The sequence below is a fragment of the Triturus cristatus genome, chromosome 3_1, assembly GCF_964204655.1.
Source record: "Triturus cristatus chromosome 3_1, aTriCri1.1, whole genome shotgun sequence".
NCBI classification, from domain to species: Eukaryota; Metazoa; Chordata; class Amphibia; order Caudata; family Salamandridae; genus Triturus; species Triturus cristatus.
In genome coordinates, this window is record NC_140583.1 from 846,092,195 (window position 1) to 846,119,867 (window position 27,673).

Sequence of the window (27,673 nt, forward strand, 5' to 3'; positions counted from 1 at the left end):
CACTCTTGTCCCAGTAAAAATGGTACAGCACTTGTGCTGTTTGTGAGCCTAGCACCCACCACAGAAAAGGCCCTAACACATAACTTGGACGAACCATATTTTTCCACTCAAAACTGACTGTTTTCTGCAGTGTGGGTAACAGTGGATTTTGGGCCCGGCTTCGTCTGCCACCCAAAGGAACCTCCAAAACCCAGACAATTCTAAAAACTAGACACCTAGGAAAGTCCAGAGTGGTCTGACTGGTGTGAATGCCCCTGTCTTTTCTCATCCACAATGTCCTTTAAACCTTTAACAGTGCGAATAAAACAAGCATTTTCCTAATATCTCTATGAGAGAAAGTTCTGAAATCTGCAGAGATCTACAAATGTCCTACCACCTAACATTTCCATACATATCCTTATACAAATGGTACCTCACTTATGTGGGTCGGGCCCAGCAGCCGCAATAGAAAATGCCACAAAACGCAACATAGACAATTTCCAACTCAAATCTGATTTTCTTTGCACTGAAAGAAGCTTAGCTCAGGATTTGTGGCCTGAGCTTAGCTCCTACCCCGGGAGACCTACCAAACTCAAACATTTCTGAAAGCTAGGCACCCTGGGGAGTCTAGGATGGTCTGACTTCCATTGATCCCCCTACCTTTTCTTACCCACAATGCCCTTCAAATCTGAAACTTTGGCATAAAATCTCTAATTTTCCTATAATTTCTGTGATAGAAAGTTCCAGAGTCTGTGATCATCGACAACTTTTCTATCAACCAGCATTCCCATACTTGTTCCGGTAAAAATGGCACCCTACTTTTGTGTGTGAGCCTTGCACCCGCCATAGGCAAAGCCCCAATACGCAACATGGACAGGTCAAATTTTCCAACTGAAAGTTAGTCCTTTTTTGAAAATGTTAGTAGCTGTGGATTGTGTGTCTGTGCTTTAGCTGTCACCCAGAGAAAGCTATAAAACTCATACATTTCTAAAAACTGGGTACCCAAGAAAGTCCAGGGTGGGCTGGCTTGTGTGGATGCCATTACTCTTACAATGTCCTTCAAATTTCAAACTTTGACAAAAACATGCATTTCCTTCACATCATGAAAGACAGTTCAGAAATATGCATGGTTCCACTAATTTCCTGCCACCCAGCATTCTCAGTCTTGTCCTGATAAAAATGCTAACCAACTTGTGAGGATGAGCCAAGTGTTCCCCACAGAAAAGGCCCAAGAACACAACATGGACAGATTAAACTTTTCAACTCAAAATCAACTCTTTTTTGCAATGTGCGTAGATGTGAATGTTTTGCCTGGGCTCGACTGCCACCCAGGGAAACCCACAAACCCCAGACAGTTATGAAAAATAGGCATCCAGGGGAGTCCATGTTGTGTGCCTTGTGTGGATCCCATTAAACTTTCTTAGCCAAATTGCCCTTCAAATCACAAACTTTGGCAGAAAAATGTGTTTTTCCTTCATATTTCTGTGAGAGGAAGTTCTGGAATCCGAACGAGCCAGTACATTTTCTACCACCCAGTATTCCCATCAATGTCCAAATAAAAACAGTACCCCGCTTGTGTGGGTGATCCCGTGACTGCAACAGGAAAGACCCTAGAATGCAACATAGACAGATCAACTTTTGCCACTCCAGCTGACCATTCTTTGCAATGTGGGTAGCTGAGTATATTGGGCCTAGATTCCACTGCAACAAAATGGGACCTACCAAACGCAATCATTTCTGAAAACTAGATACCAGGGGAGTTTAGAGTAGCCCGCCTTGCAGGGATTCTCCTAAATTTTCATACCTGCAATGCCATTCAAAACTTGAACTTTAGCAAAAAATACTGATTTTCCTCTTTTTTCTGCTAGAGAATTTTCTGTAATCTGCAGGGGTCCCCTGATTTCTGACCACCCAGTATTCCCACATGTTTCCCAGTAAGAATTATACCCAAAAATGTGGATGAGCTCAGTGTCCGTGACAGGAATGACCCCTAAACACAACATGGGAAGATCAAATGTTGCCACTCAAAAACATCGTGATAGACAAATATAGTGTCAAGAGTGTCAGGACATCAAAAATATTGTCGGCAGGAATATCAAAGGTAAAAATATCGATTTAAGTGTTGTTTTGAATATCGTTGTAAAAAATATCTATGTAGAAAATATTGTTGTATGTAGTATCATTTGAAATTGTCAATTAGTATGTATTTTATTGTATTATGTTTATTGTATCTGTTTATATTTTATTGATTAGCAGCGGGATATTGGATTTTTAAGGATTTAGAGATATTTGTAAATTAGATTTTTTTTAAAGAGGAGGGGGAGCGACCCTTGACTCTTCCAGGTAGGTCGCTCCCCCTCCGCACAGCACCGCCTGTGTGACCCTGCCCCAGCTGCCGCTGCTGAGGAAGTTCGAGGCCCTCCTCCACCCGCAGGCTACCACCTGCGCCTCATCCCTGGTGGCCAGGAATGTACTACTTTACAACGCATTCCGTTGTAACGCATGCCTTTACCACGCATGCGTTACAACGCGAATGCCATCACCACGAATATCCTTTACCACGAAAATGCCTTTAACACGCACACTTTTACAACAATTTTCGTTGTTAAATTATGCATGTTAATGGCATTTTCTTGTTAAAGGATATCGCACTTATTATCTACTCTTTAAATTGTCCTTCCGTTTCTTCTAATGACGTGGATTGCTCCATATCTCTTTTTAATTGACGGAATCAGGTACGTTTTTTTAAATATTTTATTTTTGGGGGTGCCCCCCCCAAGCCCTCTTTTTTAATCTCACTTTTTGGGGGGGGGGGGACCACCCAACCCCCCCTTTTTTTTCTTTTAACTTTAGCACACATGCCTTTACTATGAATTTCGTAGTAAAGGTATGCCATTCCTTATGCAAAACTGCAAAAGCTGAACATGTCAATCTAACTATCCTTGAGGCACATAATCGTCCTAAAGCACTTTTTAAGGTAGTACAAAAACTCTCGGGTGCCTTGTGTCAGCCTAAACCACCTTGTCTCGATACCGCTCAGTGCAACTCTTTGGATTAATTTTTTATCGCCAAAATTGATACCATATATTCTGATTTTGAAAAATCTGTCCCTCCTCCTTTTCCGTCTCACTTACCAGCCTTAACTACATCTTCTGATCAAGTGACTCCAAAGGATAGGTCCTATTTCCCTGCTCTCGTTTCCCCCCGATTTTTGTGACCTTTTTGCCTTCTGTGCCACTCGTTTTCCCCCGATTTTTGTGACCTTTTTTGCCTTCTGTGCCACTCGTTTCCCCCCGATTTTTGTGACCTTTTTGCCCTTTCTTGTGACCTTTTTGCCTTCTGTGCCACTCGTTTCCCCCTGATTTTTGTGACCTTTTTGCCCTTTCTTGTGACCTTTTTTGCCTTCTGTGACACTCGTTTCCCCCCGATTTTTTTTTTGCCTTCTGTGCCACTCGTTTCCCCCCGATTTTTGTGACCTTTTTGCCCTTTCTTGTGACCTTTTTTGCCTTCTGGGCCACTCGTTTCCCCCCAATTTTTGTGACCTTCTTGCCCTTTCTTGCGACCTTTTTGCCTTCTGTGCCACTCGTTTCCCCCCGATTTTTGTGACCTTTTTGCCCTTTATTGTGACCTTTTTTGCCTTCCGTGCCACTCGTTTCCCCCTGATTTTTGTTACCTTTTTGACCTTTCTTGTGACCGTTTTGCCTTCTGTGCCACTTGTTTCCCCCTCAATTGTGGTGCCCTTTTTGCCTTCAGTTTCCTTCGTCGCCCCTCACCGCCCCCGACGCTTGGTCCCCTGCAGATCCCCGCCCCCCTGACTGCCCATTTGCTGCCCCCGCCTCCCACCTCCCAGCTGCTCCTCCCTCCCACTTCCCCATATATGCCGGCCGCCTAAGGCAAGTCCGTCTGCGCCCGTCCATGCCTGGACCGTGCCCAGCGCCAGAACCCCTGGCCCCCGCACCCGCCACTACGACGCCAGCACTCTGCACGCTCTCAACCCAGGATGGACCCACACCTGCTTCAAGGCCGCCCCGAAACACACACACGGTCCCTTCACCTGCCGGAGCTGCAGCTACACCAGCCACAGAGCCATCGAACCACCCACCAAGAAAGACCTCAACCACCTCCGATGCATACTATGGAACACCTGCTCCGCATGCAAACACGGTGTCGAGCTGTGGGACCTGCTCAACACAACCTCCCCGGACGTCCCCCTCCTGACAGAGACCTGGTTGAACAACTCCTCCGCACCCGACATCGCCATAGCCATCCCAGACGGCTACAAGATCACCCACAGAGACCGCACCAACGGAGTCGGAGGAGGAATCCCCATCATCCACAAGAACAGCATCAGGGTCTCGACCAGCACCGATGACGCGCTCAGCACCGTCGAACACATGTTTTTCCAGATCCACACAGACCCCAACTCCACCCTCAGAGGCACCCTCATCTACCGACCCCCTGGACCCCGCCCCAGTTCAGCGAATCCATAGCTGACTTCATCAGCACACATGCCCTGACATCCATCGACTACATCCTCCTCGGAGACCTGAACTTTCACCTTGAGAACAACAACAACAACTCCACAACCCTGATCGATAACCTCACCAACCTCGGACAGAGACAACTCATCATAACGCCCACCCACTCCGCCGGCCACACACTCGACCCCCTCTTCTCCTCAAGCCCGCACGTCTCCGTCAGCCACACCACCGAACTCCTCTGGACCGACCACCGCTGCATCCACTTCACCGTCCAGAATCCCACCACACACCACCGCACCCAACAGATCCCCCGCCGCCGCTGGAGCAAAATCACCGAAGACCAACTACATGCAAACCTCGCTCTCAGCCCACCCACCGAACCCTCCAACACCGACGACGCTGCCCACAACCTCAGACGCTGGATCGAGGACTGCACCAACACCCTCGCCCCGCTGAAGAAACCCCCCCACAGAGACACCAGCAAGCGGGCCAGCTGGTTCATCCCAAAACTCCTAGCCTCCAAGCAAGCCTGCCGGAAACTAGAGAAGAAATGGCACAGTGAACAAACTCCGGACAGCCACGCAGCACACAAGGACGCCATCCGCAACCACCACAACCTCATCAGGGCTGCCAAGAAGACCTCCTTCAAAGACCACCTCGACAACAATGCACACAACAGCAAGGAGCTCTTCAACATCGTGAAAGAAATCTCCAACCCCAGCTCCAACACCAACGGCATCCCGCCGTCGCAAGCCCTGTGTGACTCCCTCGCCACCTTCTTCCACCGCAAGATAGCAAACATCCTCGACAGCCTCAACACCCAGACATCCCCAATAGACAGCAACAAAAAAGACCCTCCGCACACCATCGACCACGTCCCCTTGCTAGCCTGGACCAGCGTGAGCATCGATGACACCATCAAGACCATGAGCACAATCCACTCCGGCTCTCCGTCAGACCCATTCCCGCACCACGTCTTCAACAAAGCAAGCAGCTCCATCGCACCCTACCTGCTCAATGTCATCAATCTCTCCCGCGAGCCGCGACCTTCCCAGAGAGCTGGAAACACGCCGAGATCAACGCCCTACTCACAAAACCCAAGGCAGACCCAAGAGACCTCAAGAACTTCCGGACCATCTCTCTGCTCCCCTTCCCGGCCAATGTCATCGAGAAAATCGTCAACAGACAGCTAACCCAATACCTTCAAGAGAACAGAATCCTGGACCCTTTCCAGTCTGGGTTCGCAGCAACTACAGCACCGAGACCACCCTCATCGCCGCCACCAATGACATCAGGACCCTGCTAGACAACGGGGAGATCGCAGCACTCATCCTCCTAGACCTCTATGCCGCCATCGACACTGTCTGCCACCGCACACTACGCAAACGCCTCCACACCGCAGGGATCCGAGACAAGGCTCTGGAATGGACCACATCCTTCCTCTTCGGCAGAACCCAGAGCGTCCGCCTCCCCCGTTCCGTTCCAAAGCCTCCGAGATCATCTGCGGCATACCCCAGGGATCCTCCCTCAGCCCGACACTGTTCAACATTTACATGGCCCTGCTCTCACACATCGCCCGACAGCACGACCTCAATATAATCTCCTACACCAATGACACTCAACTGATCCTCTTCCTCACCAAGGACCCCATCACCGCCAAAGCCAACCTCCACGAAGGAATGAAGGCCGTCACTGACTGGATGAAGATCAGCCGTCTGAAGCTGAACTCGGACAAGATGGAGGTCCTCATCCTCGGCTCCAACCCATCAGCCTGGGACGACTCCTGGTGGCCAACAGCACTGGGGGCAGCCCCGACCCCCACCGACCACGCACGCAACCTGGGAATCATCCTCGACTCAACGCTCTCAATGACCAAGCAAGTCAACGCCGCCTCCTCCTCCTGCTTCAACACCCTCCGCATGCTCCGCAAGATCTACAGATGGATCCTGACAGATACAAGAAAGACAGTCACCCAGGCCCTCGTCAGCAGCAGACTCAACTACGGAAATGCCCTATACGCGGGAGCCCCAACCAAGCTCATCAGTCGACTACAACGCATCCAAAACGCCTCGGCATAACTGATCCTAGATGTACCACGACACGGCCACATCACCCCCCACCTGAGAAACCTGCACTGGCTCCCCGTCAACAAGAGGATCTCCTTCAAGCTCCTCATCTATGCACACAAGGCACTCCACAAGACCGGCCCAGCCTACCTCAACAGACGGCTCTCCTTCTACACCCCCAATCGCTAGCTACGCTACGCCGACCTCTCACTCGCCACAGTCCCGCGCTTCCGAAAAACAACCACCGGTGGGAGATCCTTCTCCCACCTCGCTGCCAAGACATGGAACACCCTCCCACTGAGCCTACGACAGACCCAAGACCTGCTGACCTTCAGGAGGATACTGAAGACCTGGCTGTTCGATCAGTAGCAAACCCACCTCCCCTCCCCCAGCACCTTGAGAACCTCGCGGGTATGTAGTGCGCTTAACAAATGAATGATTGATTGATTGATATTTTCTAATATTTAGCAATATGTTAATTTTCATTAGCATATATAATAATAAGATAGGAAAAAATAAAAACATTTTTTTACATTTTTCATAAAAAAATTATTTAGAAATATTTTTATTTAAAAATGTAAAAATTTTATATTTTCTGTAATTTCAAATTTTAGAAATGTGTGAACATTTTTTTGAAATTATAATTGTAATTGAAATATATATTTTACATTTATAAAAATTTTAATTCTTCACAATAATTTTACGATTGTTCATTTTTAAATCATAGTTCATTTGTTATTTTATGGTTTATAATTTTGTGAAGGTTGAAAAAGAATTTCACAAATATTTAAATTATTAATGGTAATAAAATGATTTTTTTCAATGTTTTACTATTTTAGTTTGTATATATGTCTGTAGTTTAGCTTAGTTTGTTTTTAGATTAAATTATAGTTAACAGTATAGTAAAAAATGAGTGTATGAGTATGAAGTATTGATGGTGTTTTGAAATTGCTTAATTTGTATTACCTTCTTTAAAATGTGCTATATTGAATTGGGTATTGTACATAACACATCTGTAGCACCCAACACCTTTTCAAATATCCTTAGATTGGAGTGATATTATTAAGTGTCACCCTTTTATTTTCTAACACCTTCCTCCAATATGGATGGATTGGAGTGGGAATAGCAAATGTCACCACTATAGTGATCACTGCATTCCACAAATTGGTTTAGATCAGAGTGGGCATAGCAAATGTGACCCCTTTAGTGAACAACGCCATCCTCAAATTGGTATAGATTGGAGTGAGAAAAGTAAATTTCACCCCTTTAGTGTCCAACACCTTTCCCCAATATGGCTGGATTAGAGTGGGAACAGTAAATGTCACCCCTTTAGCATCCAGCGCCTCTCACAAATTGGCTTAGATTGGAGTGGAAATAGTAATTGTCACCCATTTAGTGTCCAACACCTTCCCCAAAAACGGTGTCGTTTAGAGAGGGAATAGTAAATATCACCCCTTTAGTGTCAAACACCATCCCCAATATGGTTGCATTGGAGTGGGAATAGTAAAGGTAACCCATTTAGGTGCCGATCACGATCCGGTAAAAAATTCCCCCGTGCGACTCGTATCGGGTCTTTTTACCGTACGAATCGTACAAGTGCCGTACGAACTGGCAATCACGATTCGCATGGTAAAAAGTCCATACGAACCGCACTGGGAATCATTCCCCACATGTCCTCGGGTCAGAAAATGTGTCCGACACGTCCTCGGACGATTTACCTTACAAACGTGAAAATCCAAGTCCGACCGAGGAATCACGATCCATCCCGTGCGTCCGAGGTTACAACCGTATGGAAAAAACACCGTCCGCACCGAACTCCTACAGCAACCATGGAGACATGTGCCCGCATACGCGCCCAACACTCCCCCCAGCCCCCGTACGTCCGACACGTACCCCCCGTATATGTATACCCCCACCCGTCTAGGTACACCCCAGTACGTTCCAGTCGAACCCCCACCCCAGTACGTGTCATAGCCCCGTCTACCTACACCCCAGTACGTTCCAGTCGTACCCCCACCCCAGTACGTGTCGTACCCCGTGTACCTACACCCCAGTACGTTCGAGCCCCACCCCCACCCCAGTACGTGTCATACCCCCCGTGTACCTACACCCCAGTACGTTCCAGTCGTACCCCCACCCCAGTACGTGTCATACCCCCCGTGTACCTACACCCCAGTACGTTCCAGTCGTACCCCCACCCCAGTACGTGTCGTACCCCCCGTGTACCTACACCCCAGTACGTTCGAGCCACACCCCCACCCCAGTACGTGTCATACCCCCCGTGTACCTACACCCCAGTACGTTCCAGTCGTACCCCCACCCCAGTACGTGTCGTACCACCGTCTATGTACACCCCCCCACCCCTGTACGTGTCGTACCAGCCTCAATGTACACCCCAGTACGTTCCAGTCGTACCCCCACCCCAGTACGTGTCGTACCACCGTCAATGTACACCCCCCCACCCCAGTACGTGTCGTACCACCGTCCATGTACACCCCCCCACCCCTGTACGTGTCGTACCACCGTGAACTTACACCCCAGTACGTTCGAGCCCCACCCCCACCCCAGTACGTGTCATACCCCCCGTGTACCTACACCCCAGTACGTTCCAGTCGTACCCCCACCCCAGTACGTGTCATACCCCCGTGTACCTACACCCCAGTACGTTCCAGTCGTACCCCCACCCCAGTACGTGTCGTACCCCCCGTGTACCTACACCCCAGTACATTCGAGCCACCCCCCCACCCCAGTACGTGTCATACCCCCCGTGTACCTACACCCCAGTACGTTCCAGTCGTACCCCCACCCCTGGACGTGTCGTACCACCGTGAACCTACACCCCAGTACGTTCGAGTCGTACCCCCACCCCAGTACGTGTCGTACCACCGTCAATGTACACCCCCCCACCCCAGTACGTGTCGTACCACCGTCAATGTACACCCCCCACCCCAGTACGTGTCGTACCACCGTCAATGTACACCCCCCCACCCCAGTATGTGTCGTACCACCGTCCATGTACACCCCAGTACGTTCCAGTCGTACCCCCACCCCAGTACGTGTCGTACCACCGTGAACCTACACCCCAGTACGTTCCAGTCGTACCCCCACCCCAGTACGTGTCGTACCACCGTCAATGTACACCCCCCCACCCCAGTACGTGTCGTACCACCGTCAATGTACACCCCCCACCCCTGTACGTGTCGTACCACCGTCCATGTACACCCCAGTACGTTCCAGTCGTACCCCCACCCCAGTACGTGTCGTACCCCCCGTGTACCTACACCCCAGTACGTTCGAGCCCCACCCCCACTCCAGTACGTGTCATACCCCCCGTGTACCTACACCCCAGTACGTTACAGTCGTACCCCCACCCCAGTACGTGTCGTACCCCCCGTGTACCTACACCCCAGTACGTTCGAGCCACACCCCCACCCCAGTACGTGTCATACCCCCCGTGTACCTACACCCCAGTACGTTACAGTCGTACCCCCACCCCAGTATGTGTCGTACCCCCGTGTACCTACACCCCAGTACGTTCGAGCCACACCCCCACCCCAGTACGTGTCATACCCCCCGTGTACCTACACCCCAGTACGTTCCAGTCGTACCCCCACCCCAGTACGTGTCATACCCCGTGTACCTACACCCCAGTACGTTCCAGTCGTACCCCCACCCCAGTACGTGTCGTACCCCCCGTGTACCTACACCCCAGTACGTTCGAGCCACACCCCCACCCCAGTACGTGTCATACCCCCCGTGTACCTACACCCCAGTACGTTCCAGTCGTACCCCCACCCCAGTACGTGTCGTACCACCGTCAATGTACACCCCCCCACCCCTGTACGTGTCGTACCACCGTCTATGTACACCCCAGTACGTTCGAGCCCCACCCCCACCCCAGTACGTGTCATACCCCCGTGTACCTACACCCCAGTATGTTCCTGGCGCACCCCCAACACAACCTCCTAAGTACGGAGCGCACCCCATGCCACAACATCACAACCGCATGTACGAGTCGTACAAAGCCACACACAAGGACATAATCGTACAACCAAATGGCCCATGTACACACCGTACACACGCTCAAAACGCACGTACACAACAAGGACAAAACAAAACAACACAAGAATACACCATTCGAAAGGCACACAGCCACTAAACATGGCCAACAACCACTAAAATAACACAATCACTGACCTGCAACTGTCAAAAACAAACAGAGGCCCAATACACCACCACTCCTTATAACACACCCACCCAAAATTCAAACACTGCCACACCCACCCATGGACCAATGAAAAGGGCCCACACACACAAACCATGAGCCTTTGCAACAGACTCACTGCTGCCAGACACCACAGAACCAGACTACAAGCTACACCACATCTTACACTTGCACACCTTCACACGACCACCCTCACAAACACCCTCTCATCACATTCACACACACACACAACCATCCACACCCCCCCCAACATCCACACACCCCCCACACCCACACCATCCCCACCCACACCCCTCACCATGCCCACTACCAAGAATCCAAAGTTCAGTCACCGAGAGTTGGAGGTCCTTGTTGATCAAATCCTCAGAGTCGAGCCACAGATCTTTGGAACATTGGTCAGAAGCACCAGCCAGGCAGCCAAAACAGCCATGTGGCAGACCATCGTCGATGCTGTGAATGCTGTTGCGGACACCAGGAGGACCAAGCAGGATTGCCAGAACAGGTGGTACGATCTGCGGAGGAGGGTCAGAGCCAAGAGGCAGGAGGAACACGACCAGGCCAACGCCACCGGAGGAGGGCCCTCCCGCAGAGCCGTACAGTACCATCCCTGGGAGGAGAGGGTGATGGCCATACTGCCGGTGGAGGCAGTTGAAGGAGTAGAAGGACTCCGAGACCCGGGTGAGTACACAAACAACGCACCTCACATGGGGGGAACTGCAACCACAACCAAAATTAATAACAGGCACGCAACCACCACAAGCCATCGCATGACTCAACCACACTCCATGAGCAGGCACATGCCACTGCTGCCACCATGCCCCATGCACCCAGCTGGACAATGTCAAGTCACAGGCCACAGAAGACAACAACACATGACACGGTAACCTGGATGGCGGGAGGCTGGGCACCAAGAATCACATAGTGCGACTCCAAAGCAGAAAACAATGCCCTCTGCCCATATGGCCTAGGTCACAGCCAGACAAACACTGTGTCCCAACACAGGAATGACTTGCCAGCAAATGGCGGACGCCTTGCATCAACACATGGGGGTGAAGGCACTGTTTTGCACATGACAGCAGCTAATGAACAGCCAACATTGTGAAAGTGTGGCAGCACACACCACCACAGCAGCAGCGCACAGACACACAGCAGACAAAATGGGTGCCTGGAGATCAGAAACAAACTCACATCAACAGGCCAAGGGCCACTCAAAGATCTGCTAACAGTGTGTGCCCAGGAAGCTGGGCCAAGGTGACAGAGGGTGACACACGGAGGGAGGGAGAGGGGGACACAGAGGGAGGGAGAGGGGGACTGAGAGGGAGGGAGACGGACAGAGGGAGGAGGCTGACACACAGAGGGAGGGAGAGGGGGACAGAGAGGGAGGGAGAGGGGGACAGAGAGGGAGGGAGACACAGGAAGATGGACAGAGGGAGGAGGCTGACACACAGAGGGAGGGAGAGGGGGACAGAGAGGGAGGGAGAGGGGGACAGAGAAGGAGGGAGACACAGGGAGAGCAAATCAGTCCTTTGGTGTGTGGGAATGTCTGCTCGTCAGCAGGTGGACTGCGTGCATGTAGACAAGGGTGGCCAGTGCCAGAACCCCCCCTCTTCATCATGGCAAAACGCAGGGCCATGTCACAACCTGTACACGAGCACAAGGACAGCCACCTGCATCATATAAGTGTGTGGATCCACTCCATGTGCACATGTACAGTGCTACAAGGAAGGCGCAAATGCATGGCTCGCCACACATGCACACTCCACTGCTGACTGCAGTCACACTTGACGCAGCAAGTAAGACTGTGCCACACATAGTTAAAGGGGCCAAATTGGTGCCCAAGGGACACACCCATGCACAAGTGCACTGTGAGTGGAATGCAAGACAGATCCTAATTCCAAGAGGAAATGTGCCAACTTTGTAACGGATGAAACATGGATGTTGCATGGATCAAAATTAACATTTTCTCTCTCACACACAGGTCAACGTCGTGCTGCACCCCCCAACACTGGGGGGGAACACTCACAGGACCCGGATCTGCAGGAGACCGATCCCACCGGCAGCGACCACTCTCACCACTCTGCGGACGACCCCGACCGACCTGGCCCCTCTGGTGTCCAACCACCTGCAGCACCTGCGTCAGGTACAACCGTGCCAACCACCACCCCCACTCCTGCCACATCCCAGGAGACACCCAGGATCCCTGCCCCAACACCACAATGCAGCCAGGCTCGCCAGGAGGGACACGGTGTCCCGGGCACCCAGGAGGAGGCAGGCGACAACGCCAATGCCACCCCTCAGGGGTCCCGGAGACCCGATGTTCCCACAAGTGCAGGCCAGACGCAAGTGGGCAGGGGTGTGGGAGTGGAGGACGGCGGAGGCGCGAGCCTGACCAGTTGGCTGGGGATCCGGTATTTTCCCATGTCCGTAACATCCTGGACTCATACCGGCAGGACACCACGGGCATGGCCCAGGTTGTGTCCGTCCTCGAGGGGATCAAGGTCCAGCAGGCCCAGCAACATGCGGAGCTAATAGCCTGTCTACAGGTACACCAACGGAGGATGGAGGACAGACAGGCTGAGCAAGTGACGGCGTCCCAGGGGATTCACGCTGAACTCCGTCGGATGGCCGACACCATGGCCGACCCTCCCTGTGCCAGAAGGCGGAGAACATCACCACCCACAGGGAGGGATCATGAGGAGGAGGAGGAAACATCCGACGGAGCATCCCAGACGTCGTCACGGCCTGCTGCTGAGGTTCCCCGCAGGAAGCCGGGTCGTCCACGGAAAGGACCGTGAGGGTGGCTGCTACATCACCATCTCCCAGGACACCTGGCCTGGCACCTGGCCCACTGGAGCAACAGCATCACAGCATCAAGAGACATTCTCTGCCACATGGCCCTGCTGGTCACTGGCTGACCAATGTTGACAAAGACTGTGGCATGGACTCTGAGGATTTCCAATGGCAAGGACACCAACTCCCCTACTGAACTTTGGATTCCCTAATCCCGGAAAGCCCCTCACTTTGTCCCCCCCCCCCCCCAATAATAAATCACACTATTAAGAGTAGATGCCTGCTGGTAGCATTATTACCTAACATGTGTCTTGTACAGTCTAAACATGCCTGAGTCATCTGTTCACTTCAACCATCCACACCCTGGGGCCTGAGTCTGGCACAGGACACATGGGTCACAGTTTATTAGGCAAGACAGACATGGAGCACCATACACACCCGTGATGGTCAGAACCAGCTGAGGGGGTGGCCGAACAACCGTGCTGACAGACACATTGAGTACAGCAACAGTCATGCGCAGAGGTCAGGGATCCTGGCCTGTGTCCTGGGGGGCACCCAGGTATGTGTAGACAGGTGGCAGAACCATGTCCTGCAAGCTTGAGTCCGGTGGATGCAGAGAATGGGGTCATGGACAACGTTGGATGCATGGGGATGGCACATGTCACAATACCCACACAGTCATGGACATCATGCCCAATACACAGTCTCAGCACACACACACAGCTTGCATCTTGCCACTCGACACATTGACACATAGCCACAATCAGGGAATACCATGCCAGACATGCAGGATGCACCGTGCCAACACACCAGCATTGACTGAGAAGAGGCACCTTGGAGGCATAGGGACACCTTTATTAGTCATGTTTTTGGGATTGCAGAGGCAACTTGAAGTACACATGAACACATCATGTGGAGTAACATGTGGCTCCAACACTGGCACCCCCCTTCTGCAGCACAAATGCGTGATAGCCATGGAACTGGCACACAAGCGTCGGCTAACAGCTAAACACCCACAGCTGCTCACGGAGAGCCTGCCATACACCATACATCCGCTGATGTGGAAGTCCCACGCCATGTCAAGACAATGTTAACCGTATGTGTCCGAGCGCAGTGTCACACACATTGATGCCATCATCACAATCCACTATCCCATCACTGATGACTGACAACCAGGCAGCCCATCTATTCAGGTGTACCCAGCTGCATGTCGTGTCCCATGGGGATGCCACATGTCTGCAGAGGAACCAAACTCCGACCGGGGCAGTGTGCACACATCGTGAACAACTGCCACACCCAATACACCCCAGATGCATCCCTTACCCCATGGAGACTTCCAAACGTGTCCGTGCCTGTAACGCTGAGTCAGCCCACGATGTCATGTCCATGAGGAATAGCAGTGCCACAACAATGCAACCAGCAAACGGCATGCGCAGGTACCTGGGGAAGAGAGACACACAAGAAGTCAGCCACAAAAAGCACAGCCACTTGCATGTGCAGTTACTCGACACATGTATGGATGACAACATGCTAGGTCACAATTATGACTGGGGAAATACTACCATCACTGCCACCATCACTCCAGTGACACACCCACACACACCTCTGACCCACGTGCCATACATGCAGGTGGAGACACACATCACAACGCATGCCACACGGGGACCAATGCGTGCACACTCAGACCCTGGTACTCACCACTAAGCAAAGAAGTCGCGTATGAGCCGAGTCCGGATGTCCTCTTGCGGCTCCACATCCTCCACATCACTAGCCCCATTGCCAAGCCCTTCGTCCTCCACGGGTGGATGGTCCTCGTCATATTGATTCAGGATGAGTGGCACAGCTCTTTCAACTGCCATGTTGTGCAGCATGCAGCAGACCATGAAGATCTTGCAGACCTTCGCCGGGGCATAAGGGAGTGCACCGCCGGTCTTGTGGAGGCACCGGAATCGGCTCTTCAGCATGCCAAACGTCCTCTCTATCACTCGCCTTGTCCGGCCATGGGCGGTGTTATAGCGGAGCTGGGCCGGCGTGATGGGGTTGCGGAGAGGTGTCAGCAGCCAAGGCATGTTGGGATAGCCAGCGTCCCCTACATGGGAAGCACATGGACATCGTTAGAACTGGTGTAGCGGTCGTGCTGGTCGGCTATACAGAATACAGGACAGACAGACTGTACCCACCAACAACACATGCCCGTTCGTTGCGCAGCTGCATCATCATATCAGGCATCCCGCTACGCCTCATGATGTAGGCATCGTGTGCTGATCCTGGGAAACGAGCACAGACATGTGAAATCACCATATTGGACAGACACACCACAAGGGCATTGATGGAGTGGTAGTGCTTCCGATTGCGGTACGCCACCTCCCGTGCGTGTGGTGGTACCAAACCTACATGTGTCCCATCTATGGACCCAATGACATGGGGCATCCCTCCCAGGGCATAGAATCCACGCTTGACCTCAGTCATCTGTTCAGGGGTTGGGAACTTGATGAAGTCATCCAGGTGAATCAACATGGCCTCCAAGAAATCATGCAGCACACCGCTGAACATGCTCTGGGACATGCCACCAACATGAGCTATGGTATTTTGAAAGGTACCCGTGGCCAGAAAATGTAGGGCAGCCATTACCTTCAGCTGGGGTGTCAGTGCCGTAGGATACCTGTGCTGCGGTTGCAGGTGTGGTGCCAGTCTCGCCGTCAGCTCCAGAATCAACGGTTGGGTGAAGCGGTAGAGCCGGATCCTGTCATTCTCCTGCATGGTAGCCAAGTCTGGAATTCTTCGGGCAACAGGAGGCGCTCTGCAGTAATTTGGAAGTGACAAGGAAGAGTGAGTGCACTACGAGAACAACTCATGTCTACTGAGCACATGTAAATCTGGCAATACACACATGCCACATAGGGAGTCAGGCATGTGCTACATGCCCAGGACACGTATGGATGCAAGGTGACACTCCTTCCAAGACCCAGCTACACACGGTGATTGAGAACCTCCCCATGCCACGCCATGGAAATAGCTGTGTCCCAGTGCAAGTGCACTGCCCGACGCAAGACAGGAGTGACATACACCCACACATCAGCAGAAGTGTGATGCCGATTGCAGAGACTGGTAGCGGAACACTGGAGCCACAGGTCACATGACATTACACTAGTCCAGCCCACACACCTTGCCATGAAGGTGCACATGTCATGACTCACCACACATTCCTTGTGAGTTTGCTGACATGGCCTTGTCACGCTACTCCGTGTCCCTTGCATACATGTGCACCTCACATCCGATAACACATGTGGCATGGTGTTGGGAACAGTGTGCAATGACAATCTACACACAGCCACATGTTGGTTGCTGCAACGGCTGCAGCTTTTGAGGGTGCTACAACATCAACCTGATGTAAATCCCGGACACATATATGACATAGTCACATTGTGCACTGTGGGTAGTGACAAGTCATGTGTCATGACCCCTGTACCGGGCATCATGGGACACTTCCGTGTGTTGGTGTCCGTGCCATGCCAGTGACGCTCACCCCAAGTGCGCAGTCCCACATGCACACATGTCAAAGGAGTCAAGGGCATGCCTGGCACACATTGCACCCTCACACAGTACACATGTACACATCTCATCATACATCTGGTGCCTTCTCCACTCAGGAGGCATGTTCCACATCACAGCCTGTGACACCTGTGCCCCACACATGTAGTAATGCACAGACGATGCCTTGATGTCCATTCCTGGACCAGTATGTCCATCCATGGACAAGTATGTCCGCCCTATTCCTACATGTGTGTCGCCTATCACCACAGTGATGTGTAAAAACCGCCGTACTGCTGCTGAGAGGGCCTGTGCATGTTCCCAAATCACTGTGGGAGTGCTGCCGTATGTGTACCCATCGTGATGGCGAGCGTACAGGCATTTGTACGGTCCGTAGCACTACGGGTACGCATACGCGTGCAGACCCATAGTGATAGTGAGCGTAGATGCGTGTGTACGTTCCGTACCACTACGGGTACGCATACGCGTGCAGACCCATAGTGATAGTGAGCGTAGATGCGTGTGTACGGCCCTATCACTATGGGTCTGCACGCGTATGCGTACCCGTAGTGGTACGGACCGTACACACGCATGTACGCTCACTATCACTATGGGTCTGCACGCGCATGCGTACCCGTAGTGGTACGGACCGTACACACGCATGTACGCTCACTATCACTATGGGTCTGCACGCGTATGCGTACCCGTAGTGCTACGGACCGTACACACGCATGTACGCTCACTATCACTATGGGTCTGCACGCGTATGCGTACCCGTAGTGGTACGGACCGTACACACGCATGTACGCTCACTATCACTATGGGTCTGCACGCGTATGCGTACCCGTAGTGGTACGGACCGTACACACGCATGTACGCTCACTATCACTATGGGTCTGCACGCGTATGCGTACCCGTAGTGGTACGGACCGTACACACGCATGTACGCTCACTATCACTATGGGTCTGCACGCGTATGCGTACCCGTAGTGGTACGGACCGTACACTCGCATGTACGCTCACTATCACTAGGAGTACGCATACGCGTGCAGACCCATAGTGATATAGAGCGTACATGCGTGTGTACGGTCCGTAACACTACGGGTACGCATACGCGTGCAGACCCATAGTGATATAGAGCGTACATGCGTGTGTACGGTCCGTAACACTACGGGTACGCATACGCGTGCAGACCCATAGTGATATAGAGCGTACATGCGTGTGTACGGTCCGTAACACTACGGGTACGCATACGCGTGCAGACCCATAGTGATGGAGAGCGTAGGCATGCATGTACGGGCCGTTGCCATGCATTTGGGGTGCCCTAGGGCCCCGAAACGCACCGTACCTGTGTGTGATGCTCCAAATTACATAGGGGACAAGTATTAAGGCCTACATGCATGCTGGTTGTCATGGAGACCAAGTTCAAAATTCGAAATTGTTCTGGAAGGTGCACAGCAGAAGTCAGTTGGAATTCTTCTACTTTGTTGCAATGTGTTTGTGGGGCTGACATCATGCAGGAGAATGAAACCGATAGAGAACCCACAGACTGCTAGGTTTGAAGGGATTGGTGGAAACATAGGATGCAAATGTGAGTGACCAATCACTCTGTACTCCTGTGCATGAGACTGGGCAGAAGGGCACATATAAGGCAGCCAGGTCCCATGAGGGAGCACTTGCCTGCACATCTTTGCATTCGTCGACCCAGCTGCTGCTACTGATTCCCTGGAACCATGTCAAGGGCTGTGGAGAGGACACAGCCATTCACCCTGGAGGAGAACATGGCTCTGCTGGATGTGATCCTCCCACAGTACTCCATGCTGTATGGGCGACCAGGGTATCAGGTGAGTGCATAGGCCACTGCCACAGACTGTCCCTATGTTGTGACTGTGACTTCTGCCATTGCGTCCAGGTGTAACACACATGCCATGTACTGTCGGGGGGGTCCCAGGGGGGGGGGTGCCTGATGTCTCCCAGCAGTGCCCTGAGACAGGAGGGGTGGGGGCCTATCACTCCCAGCAGTGCCCTGAGACAGGAGGGGTGGGGGCCTATCACTCCCAGCAGTGCCCTGAGACAGGAGGGGTGGGGGCCTATCACTCACAGCAGTGCCCTGAGACAGGAGGGGTGGGGGCCTATCACTCACAGCAGTGCCCTGAGACAGGAGGGGTGGGGGCCTATCACTCACAGCAGTGCCCTGAGACAGGAGGGGTGGGGGCCTATCACTCACAGCAGTGCCCTGAGACAGGAGGGGTGGGTGTGATGCACAGTGTGAGCCTTGATCATTGATTGTGACATTGCCATCATTCCACCTGTGTACCCACTGTGGCACGTACTGCTTTTTCCCTCACCAGGGGATGATGTCCCTATGACAAAGGTGCAATGCGTTAGCTGCATGACATGCCTTGTTGTAACCAGCTAATTTGTACCCATATGTCTCTCTGTGACATGTGGCTGGTGTATTGATGTGGTGTCACTTGTTCCTCCTCACAGGTAGGCGCCACTGCCAAGGAGCAGATCTGGCTGACCGCCGTCAGTGCCGTGAGGGGTGTGGATGGTCGGAGGCGGAGCCTGCCCCAGGTGAGGAAACGCTGGCAGGATATCCGGTGCTGGACGCGGAGGATTGCACGGCTCCTGCTGGGGGACTCACCTGAGAGCCACAAGAACCGCGGCCGCCGCCGTCTGAGCCACCTCCACAGGCGTGTGCTGCCGGTGGTCTTTCCAGACCTGGAGAGGCGCTTACAGGCGATGCAGCAGCCGGAAGGGGGTAGGTACATGTGTGTTTGTTGTGTGTCACCGGCATTTGTAAGGGCACAGTAGCATGAATTCACTGGCAGGGTTTAAAGGTGCTGTGCAGATCCTGTTTGCCCCAGTATAGCGCTGTGCCCCTGCCACCCTTCCCCTCCTTGCAATGTGTTCCCTGGTCTGTGTGTAGTCACTCCTTCACAAGGTAATGTAGGCTGGCGCTTTGTCCACGAGAACAATGACTGTAGCATCATGTGTGGGGGTTGTGTGTAACAGGTTGTGGGACCTTGCCTGTGCACTGTCAAGTTCACTGCATGTGGGTTTCATGTCAGTTGGCACTGATGCTGACTCCAGACATGGGAGTTGGTCTCTCAAGTGTCATGCCTTACAGCGCGCATGTCCTATGTAGTGGCCTGTGACATGATGTGCATGAGTGTGCGATACACATATTGCAGGGATGGTGACGTGTGTTGCAGTCATTACCATTCAGTAGCATGTAGTTGTGTGCCCACTACTGTCCCCTGGGGCAGCTCTTCCTCAGTGGTGTATGTGTCATCATAAACGTGGCCAATCTCAGTGTCTACAGCGTAGGTTGTGCTCTGTGCCATTGTCCCCTGTCACCATGTATATTGACGTGCTATTTTGTACAGGTGTCCACTGTGCAGCCTGACCTGATTGTCCTTCTTCATACTCACAGTTGCCAGTGCCTGTGTGTCTTGTTATACTCATCTGAGGATGGGCACTGGTACCTCATTATTTGTACAGGCGCACCTTGGCTGTTTGGCGTCCAATCTTGCTTTTTGCCTGCCCCTGTGTGTATCACCCAGACTATGAGATGTTGGTGCCACCTGTGTCTCAACAATTTGCCTCGTGTAGGGTCTTGTTGGGGCGGGCAATGCCTATGTGTCAAATCCTGATTTCCACTTGCTGGGTCTGGGCAGTGTGTGATGTGTCTGGACACACACGCAATGTGCAGTGACCGAGTCATGTTGGGCATGTTTTCAGCATTACCTATGCAGCATGTGTCTCAAGTTCATGGATATGGTCCCTGGTCATCGGTATTTTCGCCAACGCTGTGTGGTGCAGATGCAGTGCTGGATTGTCCCCAGGGCCTGGGTGCTATGTCAGACTCCGTTTCCTGTCTTTAGCTATTGTCTCATGCTCTCCATGGTATTTCAGTGGCATGGTGGCTCAACCAACTGTGTGTTTCATGCCCTACATCGGTACCCTGTTCAGTAGATGTTAGGGATCTTCCTTTTCAGGCTATGCAATGTTACCTATGTAGATTAGACTCATGTGACAGATGTGTACAGGTGTCTGATTAATTTCTGTCTCTCCACCCTGCCCACAGCATCGTCGGGGGACACAGAGGGAGACATGGACACAGACCAGGCGGAGGGACCGAGCACCAGTGCCAGCCGTGACATCGGGTCTGGCACATCGAGTGGGACAGAGGCGGAGGAGAGTGTGGCCGAGGACCTGTCGACTGGCACATCAGACTACGAAGCTGACAGGTCCGAGGAGGATGTCTCCGAGTGGGCGGAGGCTGCACCAGCAGCTGACAGCGGAACAACACCTCGCACCGCCCCCTCAGTTTCCATCAGCCGCCTCCCACTTGCTCGTGTCCCTTCCCAGCGTGCCCGGTCACAGCATGTCTCCTTCCTGCCAGGCACCGCACCCCCTGCCCCTGTCTCCACTGCTGCCGCCAATGCAGAGTCTGTGGACATCCAGCGGCAACTGCAGGTTGGTCAGGCTGCGATCCTTAATGTCCTCCATGCCCACGGCAAAACCCTCACCAACATCGAGGCTTTCTTGGAGGGCATTCATTCATCGCAGGCTGACCAACGCAACTTGCTGAGGTCCATAGACTCCACACTGACTGCAGCAGTGGGTCTCCTGCAGCGCGACCTCCCCCCACCTACCCCTGCCCCATCCACACTTCCCACTCCCATGCCTGTCCCACGTACACCCAGACGTCGGCATGCACCCACATCAACGGACACGGGCACCACACCAGCAGGGAAGGTCCACCGCACTCCTCCTGACACGCACACACAGGGTGAGGTAGGCACACCCACTGGGTCGGGGGGCAAACGTGTGACACGCAGCCATAGTGGGAGTCCGCATTCCACCCAGTCCACTCCCTCCAAATCCCCTCCCCTCAGCTCTCCTGGCCACATCTCCCCCAAGGACTCCTTCATGGCCGCTCTGTCCCTGAGCCCCACGGTTACACCACCACGCAAGCGGTCAAGGAGGTCCCCGGTCAGGGTGGTTGAGTCTCCCCCCCTGTCTCCACCCTCCCCCAGTGGCGCTGCGACCCATCCCTCTGACCCCCCCCCCTCCTTGGGGCCTGAGGTCCCTTCGGGTGCAGGGGACTCCCTGGAGGACCTTGCAAAGGTGTGTAGTGCCATCCTGGCCTCCGCCTTTGGCCCTGCCCCACCTCCTGTGGTGGAGTCCTCCATCCCTGCACCCACAACGCCGCCCCTTTGCCCTGATGTCCCTGCGGTGCCTGTTGCTTCCCCCCCCCTGATGCCCTCACCAGTGTGGAAGACGATGCCATTTGACTGTGCAGGCAAGGTAGGGGACACGCATCCCACTGTGTCCCCCATCCAGCTGAGAATCATTGACTGCCCTATGGGCTTTGTGAAGATTGAACTGCCTGCGATCCACGGACATTGTGCTCATGCTGAATAAAGCTTAATTTTTTTTTCATTATCACACTACTGCTATGCTGGTATTGGTGTTGGTGGGGCTGCTACATGGTTTTGGGTGGTGTGTAAGGGTTTGGGTGTGTGGGATGTGTAGTAGTGTACTGCTCATTGGTGGGACCCTGGGATCTGTGTGCCATCACAAGGTGTTGGCTAACTTTCTTTGTTCATGTAAGCAGTTACTGCATGGTGCACTTGTCCCAGGGTGTATTCCTTCCTCTGTGTACCCAGCTTTCTTCCCTGCAGGGTGTTCCCAATGTTTAGCGCAGAGCTGTGTCTACATGAGCTGTGTGTGTGACGGAGCCCTTCTACTTTGGCCATGCATGCAGGGCCATGTCTCCACCTGCAACAATCGTGGCATCCTTGGTGATCACTGTACTTGTGTGTGGAGTCTGTTGACATGAGTTCATGGGGACATGTTCCCTTGTAGCCAGTATGCATGTGGATAATTCTGGCCTCACACACATGTGTTACACCCCTCCTGTCTCAGGGCACTGCTGGGAGGACTCCACACACACCCCTCCTGTCTCAGGGCACTGCTGGGAGGACTCCACACCCACCCCTCCTGTCTCAGGGCACTGCTGGGAGGACTCTGCACACACCCCTCCTGTCTCAGGGCACTGCTGGGAGTGATAGGCACCCACCCCTCCTGTCTCAGGGCACTGCTGGGAGGACTCCACACCCACCCCTCCTGTCTCAGGGCACTGCTGGGAGGACTCCACACACACCCCTCCTGTCTCAGGGCACTGCTGGGAGGACTCTGCACACACCCCTCCTGTCTCAGGGCACTGCTGGGAGTGATAGGCACCCACCCCTCCTGTCTCAGGGCACTGCTGGGAGGACTCCACACCCACCCCTCCTGTCTCAGGGCACTGCTGGGAGGACTCCACACACACCCCTCCTGTCTCAGGGCACTGCTGGGAGGACTCTGCACCCACCCCTCCTGTCTCAGGGCACTGCTGGGAGTGATAGGCACCCACCCCTCCTGTCTCAGGGCACTGCTGGGAGGACTCTGCACACACCCCTCCTGTCTCAGGGCACTGCTGGGAGAACTCTGCACCCACCCCTCCTGTCTCAGGGCACTGCTGGGAGTGATAGGCACCCACCCCTCCTGTCTCAGGGCACTGCTGGGAGGACTCTGCACACACCCCTCCTGTCTCAGGGCACTGCTGGGTGGACTCTGCACACACACCTCCGATTTCAGGATATGTACGCTTGGAACATACACGGTGGGGGTACGCTCAATGCATTCGAGGTGAGGGTACGAGTCTACTTACACTGGTGTGGTGGGGGTACGCTCCATGCATACGCGGGTGGGGGTACGGGTCGTACTTACACTGTTGGGCTGGGGGGTACGCTCCATGCATACGCGGGTGGGGGTACGGGTCGTACTTACACTGTTGGGCTGGGGGGTACGCTCCTTGCATACGCGGGTGAGGGTTCGAGTCGTACTTACACTGTTGGCATGGGGGGTACGCTCCATGCATACGCGGGTGGGGGTACGGGTCGTACTTACACTGTTGGGCTGGGGGGTACGCTCCATGCATACGCGGGTGGGGGTACGGGTCGTACTTACACTGTTGGGCTGGGGGGTACGCTCCTTGCATACGCGGGTGAGGGTTTGAGTCGTACTTACACTGTTGGCATGGGGGGTACGCTCCATGCATACGCGGGTGGGGGTACGGGTCGTACTTACACTGTTGGGCTGGGGGGTACGCTCCATGCATACGCGGGTGGGGGTACGGGTCGTACTTACACTGTTGGGCTGGGGGTACGCTCCTTGCATACGCGGGTGAGGGTTCGAGTCGTACTTACACTGTTGGCATGGGGGGTACGCTCCATGCATACGCGGGTGGGGGTACAGGTCGTACTTACACTGTTGGGCTGGGGGGTACGCTCCATGCATACGCGGGTGGGGGTACGGGTCGTACTTACACTGTTGGGCTGGGGGGTACGCTCCTTGCATACGCGGGTGAGGGTTCGAGTCGTACTTACACTGTTGGCATGGGGGGTACGCTCCATGCATACGCGGGTGGGGGTACGGGTCGTACTTACACTGTTGGGCTGGGGGGTACGCTCCTTGCATACTAGGGTCCGTACATATCCGTCCCCACGCTATGTGATGTTTGTGCGGCCCGTACCCAGGCCTTTGCCACGTGGGTGCGATCCGTCCCGCCATTGTTGGGGTGACGTGTGTGGGCGTGGTCCGACTCGTACCCACGCTCTTCAGGCGTGGGTACGGGACGTACCTGTCTGGTTGTGTTGCCGGTTCGCGTGGTGACGGACTTCCGTTGTGGCGGTCGCTGGCTTATCAGGACACGCCCCCACCCCCTCGTGGTGACCAGGGCATGGGAGTCAGGTATGTCCAGGCCATGTGTGGTGTGTGACTTATGTGGTTGTTTTGTGGCCTGCCCTGGTCGTGCCACCCCCACCCCACCCCACTTTCCCCCCTCCCTTAGTTATTCTGACCTTCTGCGGCGTCTGCGTCGTAACCTGTAGAGGAGGTGTACTGCTATGAGGGCAGGGATGACTCGTAGGTTCGGGTCCATGTCTGTCCGTCGCGTACTGGTACTCCTTGCTCGCGTCGTCCTGTCGCGTACGGGTCCTCCTTGATCGCGTCGTCCTGTCGCGTACGGGTCCTCCTTGGTGGCGTCGTCCTGTGTGTCCGTCACGTACTGGTCCTCCTTGTTCGCGTCGTCGTCTGTCCGTCGCGTACTGGTGGTCCTTGTTCGCGTCGTCCTGATTTCCCGGCAGTTTTTGGCTGCCGCAAAATATTCACCGTGCGGGGTGACGTCGGTGCGAATCGTGATTCCTGGGTCGTGAATGGCTGGCTGCGAGCGTCCCGACGTCAGGTCGGCGCTTTCCCGGATCGCATTGGTAGGTGTTTTTTTGTTCGGTCGGGCTTTTTTACGATTCGTACGGTAATGGTGTACCCGTGCGAATCGTAATTCCTTGTTTGTGAAAATTGACGACCGGGTACGCGTCGGGCGGAGATTGTGCTCCGTCCGACGGTTCGTACCCGGTTTTTGCAGGCTCGTGATCGGCACCCCAATGTCCAACACCTTCCCCAGATTGGTTTAAATTCTAGTGGCAATAGTAAATTTCACCCCTTTAGTGTCCAACACCTTCCTCAAATTTGTATAGATTTGAGTAGGAATAGTAAATGTCACCCCTTTAGTGGCCAACACTTTACCCCCAAATGGTATAGATTGCAGTGGAAAAAGTATGCCACATGGCTAGGTTAGGCCCGGGAAGAAACACTGCCATTTTACATGTACATGTGTTCTTAAGTTGACTTCTTTTCTACACAATGACTTTTGACACACATTTGCTTGCATGAAAGGGCAGGATTAATTTCTCTGAAACCACATTGCTTACAATCCCACTTCATAAGTACACTATCACGACACCTTGAACACTTCGTACAAGGCCTGTTGTTTGTTATTTGTCCTTGAAATTACGTGGCTTTCACCAAGACAATAAACAATGTCAGCCCAGTTCAAGCCTCGACACAGAAGCATGGATGATGTTATTCTAAATACACACGCATTTCCATGCCTAAATTAGAAGAACACCCTGCTGTCATTGCGAGGTCATTGTTGTGTCGGAGTCTCAGCCCAGCTGATTCCCATTTTCCCTCAATGAAGAGGGATGACCAACTTGTGACCAAGATGGGGAAATAAATACCTTGCTTTCAGGCAATGGGGAGTTAGATAATCCAATAGGGGATTCTTGACAGAACACCTGCCCTAGGCAACAAGGTTAGGGAACGCGTAGTAGGGGTACATTACATGCAGTACTTATTGCCAGCATATTTACACTGTTTTAGCACAATGGTGAAATCATTTATCCTTTTCACTGCTCTTGTATTGCTAATGACTTTTATTTGCTTGTGTCTAGGAATTATTGCAGTGCATATATTTTTATACAAGAATTGCAATGGTTCAATCAATATTGAATATGCCCCTTTGTGTATTTCTTATGTACCTATCTGAGAGAGCACGAGTGACTGGGGCAAAAAGGTTTTAGATCTGTTACCAATATTCCTTGGGGAGTCAGGGTTGTCATGTTCTGAGGTTGCCCAAACCATTTGCACTGTGAGCTGGCAGGTCTATAGGCCAACATATCGTGAGGGAGTGCATGGAATCAGTCTGGCACCCTCCCAATGTTTATGATTTCCAATAAACAAACAGTTCCTTCTCAGTCAGGGGAAACCCTATGACATGGCACTACCAACGTTGGTAATTTGGGTTCTTATTGAATGGATTGCCTGAGTAGTTCTCGCGTGCATACCCAGAGAACCCCACACACCTCTTAACTGGAGATGTCTGTGGTAGTAGGGAATATCCTCTTCAACTGAGTAGGTAACCCCCCCCCTATGTATTGGCTGCATGTTTTTCAAGCATGAACTTTTCAAAGGGTTTTTCCCATTGCGTTATCCTCTCTGATTTCCATTTTCAGATTATGTCTGACACAGAAAACCCTGCAGCCCTTATCATTGCTAAGAACTGTAGACATATGGTTAGTCAGAAACTATTACAACATGGTCTCACACTTACAGGTGGAGATGTGACCTTCATGGTCGAGGCACACGAAGCATATAGGACAGAAGTATTCTATTCATGGGGTACATTCCCAGCAGCAGACAACACGACAAGGGTATTCCACAACTACGCACAAGATGAAGTTCCTAACAACTGCACAACACATGAAGAAATAGAAATACCTACAACAAACCAAGAGCACAGAAATTGGTTTGAAGGCACCTACTACACACAACAGAAAATGTTAGACTGGCCCCCTTAGCAATGAGGGAGCAACATGGCCAGTTTTAGCCGGTTGCACACTACATCCTGATGTTGATAATTTATCAGCAGTACAATTGCTTAGACTTCAGAAACATTTAGTGACAATATAAAGATGCTTGACACAGTTCATTAAGTGAACTTCAGCATTAAATCCTGTGCAGACTGCTGAATCTGCACAACCACAACTTGGCTAAACCAGGCATCCGTCCACAAACACTAAATGCAGTCATGGGTAACGTTCCCATCAGATGGGAGGAGGTTCCGTTCTGGATTGCATAAAAGACAAGTCAGCTTGAAGCGGTGTTTCCCCATACAGGACCACAGGAAAAACACAGGATTTTAA

The 27,673-nt window shown here is 52.8% G+C and overlaps 1 pseudogene; it reads left to right on the forward strand.

Moving 5' to 3' along the window:
• The window catches only part of LOC146861165 (zygote arrest protein 1-like), a 78,092-nt pseudogene extending 50,997 nt beyond the window's left edge, over positions 1 to 27,095 (forward strand).
• The last annotated feature ends 578 nt before the right edge of the window (positions 27,096 to 27,673 follow it).